Genomic DNA, 4,938 nt, shown 5'->3' on the forward strand with positions numbered 1-4,938 from the left:
TTTATGTACATATTCCCAGAATTTCCCACAAATGATGTTCATCTGTATCCAATTTCTCATGCAGAGAGTAGGTCATTTTTTCGATTATCGCCACATCAGTCATTGGGAGATACTCAGTGCTCTCTTCCATAGCAATGCTATGGTGTGTCTGGCTGCATGTTAACTTTAGGTAGGAAGAATTTTGTTCACAGCCAAGATTGGCACTGTAATGTCCCTCCAAAGGCCCAGTAGCTCCAGGCATGGCGTTAAGGAGAACTTATTTTTGCAGATCAACCTAATATCTCCTTCTTTGTTATCCCAAACGGAAAGCACCAAAGGGCAGGACCACCACCTATGAAAATATGTACTCCTGTGCCCATGATCATGCCAACATAATGGGGAAGTAGATCTAGAGAAGATGCCTGGTAACACAGTGCAATAATTCTACCGTCGTGTCCACAGATGGAAACACAATGTGCTGCTTGCCAAATTTTATCCCAATACATATCATCTACCTTATCTGCAGATCTTACCATTTCTGGATCTGTTGGAAAGATTATTGGCATCCATAATACAATTTATAAATCTGGGAAATAACTCTTCCTTGTATGGTGATGTCACTTATAAACTGTTCCAGAGGGCTCGGACTACAAGGAGCCCACACTCTTTCTATCAGTTTCCTAATGCAATTCTCATCTGTAAATATAATACGATGAGCACTACTTTCAATCCGATATTTATCAACTAATTCTGTAAATGCAACTATATTATCTCCCTTCTACCTCTGCCAAAGAGGTTTTAAGCCCCTATTCTGCTAATCCACTATATCAGGGGAAAAAAAAGAGCTATAGGAGAGCTTGGGAGTTTTAGTTAGAAATATAATGGCAGAAAACTCTATAACTGGGAAAACTGGTTTAAATACCATACAACAGTCAACGTTTCAGTAAGGTTTAATGGAAAGCAGCAACAATTTAAAACATAACATGAGTTTCCTAACTTACAGGTTGCAGAAAGCAAACAAGGTAGTCCAGCAGTGTGGATTATCTTAGCGGATAGGCATGGCGGGGTGATGCGGCATAGTTTTCTGCATTCACTGTGACCTAGTTCAGACCCTGTCCCCTGCAGCCACGCCCCCACCATACCTGAAAACTAACATTACTAACTATTTTCTCCGTTCCCACAAATCTGATAGCTGTCTGTCAGAGCTTCAGACCCATTTCTCCAGGGCTAAGGGTACAAAACCCCCTACAGCTCTTACAGAAACCCAAGTGCTTACTAACCTGCCTCCATACTTGGACAATATGGGCTATGATAGGGCAATTACGAAGTATCCATCTGGCAACTGCAGATATGGAGAGAGTAGTGTCAGAAACAGAGGAAGCTCTATTCCTCTGTTTGTGCTGTCTCCCTCCAGTTGGATTTACATACAATATAGCCGTATTCACATGTTAAATACATTACATATTTTATTCCATATATTTGTTTAAAAACATACATAAAACACACCCTAAATTTCCATACACCCACTCATTCATTCAACTAAACAGCATATTATAGACACACTTTTTAAAAAATCACTTTAACATCAAACACATAAATATTACAATAAACATTAATACAATGTAAACATATCCCTTCAATTACAATGTATCACCTTATTTTTTCACACCTGTGGAATTCTTTTTATCATGTTGCCCTCAATTCAATTGTTGTCCCCTAAACACACACCAATATACTTTGTTACACTATAGGAAAACGTTTTCACTCCAATTCAGCTGTGGGCAGCTGAATTGAGGCTAAGAAGGGACAGGTATTGAAAGGATGACAAAAGGATAAAAAAAGGACTTGGAGTGAAAACGTTTTCCTATAGTGTAACAAAGTATATTGGTGTGTGTTTAGGGGACAACAATTGAATTGAGGGCAACATGATAAAAAGAATTCCACAGGTGTGAAAAAATAAGGTGATACATTGTAATTGAAGGGATATGTTTACATTGTATTAATGTTTATTGTAATATTTATGTGTTTGATGTTAAAGTGATTTTTTAAAAAGTGTGTCTATAATATGCTGTTTAGTTGAATGAATGAGTGGGTGTATGGAAATTTAGGGTGTGTTTTATGTATGTTTTTAAACAAATATATGGAATAAAATATGTAATGTATTTAACATGTGAATATGGGTATATTGTATGTAAATCTATCACATAGAATACCTGTATTGAACCCAGTGCAGGGAGGTACATTTTCTTCCCTCCAGTTGGAGGCATCCACAAGAAGAATCCGGATCAAACATCTCACGCATACATGCCAGCCTCACAGCCCAGTTATAACTCTGAATATCAGGAAACCCCCTGCTACCCTGAGACTTGAGCCTGCGTAGAGAGGCAATGTTAATACATGCTACTTCATTCTGCACAACCGTTTACCATGTCAGGAATTAAATATATTTTAGCACCTGCATTAAAAAACTGAAATGACTTTCAGCACACCGTTATGCCACCAGGTTTATCATATCGGCCCCTTAGGCTTCTCCATGCTGGCAGTTTATTGTTAGAACAAACTCTTCCAGTTGCCAAGGGGCTGTTTGGGAAGCAGACTTCCACCTTTAAGCAGCTCCTCAGCTTTCTGTGCTGGGTTCTATAGCTGATGCCTTTTCATTTTGTTAGAAGGTGCCTGTGAGGGAGTACACAAAAGACTCCCTCAGACCACTTTAATGCACAGGCTAGAACCATCCGCCCCCTATCCACCTTAAGGTGCAGAGATGCAAAGGATTCTGGGAGGGTCCTTGCCTAACACTATAAAGGATCAGGGCCCAGAAAAGTTAGGGAGGCCCTGGGGTGCTTATGGTATGCCTGTACTGCATAGGTATAAGCTGTTTGATGTTTAAAGTGAGGTGAGCTACTTTTGTTTTGCTGTTTATTTTGAATTCCATAAATAAATCTTTGTTCCTGACCAGAATGCAGTCTTGCTGTATTCCTTGGCTGTTCCAGACACTGTGGCTGCTCTGTATGCTACAGTTGCCATATAAAAGCTGTAATTAAATAAATAATCCTCCATCAATATAAGGAAAAGAATTAAAACGAGCATTTCTTCACTTTTTTGCTTTATAAGTGTGTGGAGAATGTGCGGTTGAGGATGCCGCCTATCCAGTGTGAATGTGTATTCTACACTGCTGCTGAGTGCATGAAAGCGTTACTGGTAGGAAAATGCAGTCAAGGCCCAGCCGAGTGATAGCCCCTGCTGTTCTAATAAACCAGTTGGAAAGGGAAACTAATGATCTTCTGCCAGGCAGGAAAGAGAGGAAACCGGCTGTTCACCTTACTACATTAACTCCAAATGGGAAAACAGCTACCGTTATCAGTTAGAAAAAAAAAATCAACACATTTTAAGAGCTGGTTACAAGAAGACAGAGTTCTTAGGAGTCAAGAAAGTAATATAACTGTAGATAGTGGATGGCAGATAATTCTGCCTTCCCTCCCCCACCCCCCAAAAAAATAAAATCTTTATTATATATTTAAGCCATCTAAACATGTAGAGACCAATATTCATTCAATAGGCCATTTAGAGAACAAGTTATCCAGCTACAATTAGCTGGATAGCTTGTCCAGTATATTCAGTGGGATAAATGTCCTACTGAATATTCTTGTTTAAAATTATCCAGCTACATCTCGCTAGATAACTTTAACCCTAACTGGCCATTGGTTGAATATGGCCAGTTAGGCCTGAAGTTAGCTGTATATCTTCAGAGATATCTGGGTAAGTAGCACGTCTTTAAAAAAAAAAAAAAGTCAAGGGCCTTCTGGCCTGATGAAGCTCCCCAAAACTTTTAAAACTTCCATGACAAGTTTGCTGCCTGCCCATGCCTCCTTCCTCTCTGCTAAAAAAAACCAAAAACCTGTTTCCTTCTTCTCCCTCCCACCACCTGTTACCTGCAAAAGTGGCTGCCTTCTCTGTGCCGGGTTCGCTATGCTCTGCGATCCTGGCCACGTCCAGCATTACATAGGTTATTAGTGAATAGCCACTGCCATTAGCAATGGTTACATGGAATAGACTTAGTTTTTGGGTACTTGCCAGGTTCTTATGGCCTGGATTGGCCACTGTTGGAAACAGGATGCTGGGCTTGATGGACCCTTGGTCTGACCCAGTATGGCATTTTCTTATGTTCTTATGTTCTTATTACACTGACAGTGTACTTTTACACTAATAATCTAAGTCATGCTGAAAGAGACCTGGATCGCAGAGCTTAGCAAACCTGGCATGAAGAAGGGGGGGACACTTCTGCCATTTTTTTTTTTTTTTAGATGCGCTGCTTACCGGGATCTCTCTGAAGGCATCTGGATAAGTAGCGAGTTATTCAGCCGCACAAGGCCAGATAACTGTAGGCCTGCTCTGAAGCAGCAGGCTTTAAAGTTATCCAGCTAACCTAAATGGATATACCCATATTTGACTAGGTTACCTTGATAACTTGACCCCCTTGCTGGAAAGCCCCTTTTTTATCCAGCTAAATAATAGCCGGATAATCACTTACCTGGCTGTAATTTAGCCAGAGAAGTGGCTGAATATGTCACATTTGCTATTTAGATGGATAACTTGTGAGTTATCCATCTAAATGGCTTTTGCATATTGGCCTCATAAAGACTATTTATCCATAAGCAAGAACAAATATATTCTATTAACTTAATGCAGGCTTTCCTGGCCATCACATGATGCATGCGAGATTGGTTTGGCATTTTCCTGCTTGTAAGGTATATGCATTTTGGTCCTTTATACTCGCCTCATAAGGCTTACAGTGGAGATTCTGTGTAATTTTGGTAACCCTCCCCTGGACTGATTCTGCTGTCTGCTGATACACTAGAACATTCTTGCAGTGCAGACCAACTTAACCGAAAAATAGTTTTGTCTTGTTTTTATGCATTGCTCTATGCTTGAAACCTGAGGTGAACCAGTCTAGATGCATCC

This window comes from Rhinatrema bivittatum, chromosome 1 (assembly GCF_901001135.1).
Source record: "Rhinatrema bivittatum chromosome 1, aRhiBiv1.1, whole genome shotgun sequence".
Classification (NCBI taxonomy): domain Eukaryota; kingdom Metazoa; phylum Chordata; class Amphibia; order Gymnophiona; family Rhinatrematidae; genus Rhinatrema; species Rhinatrema bivittatum.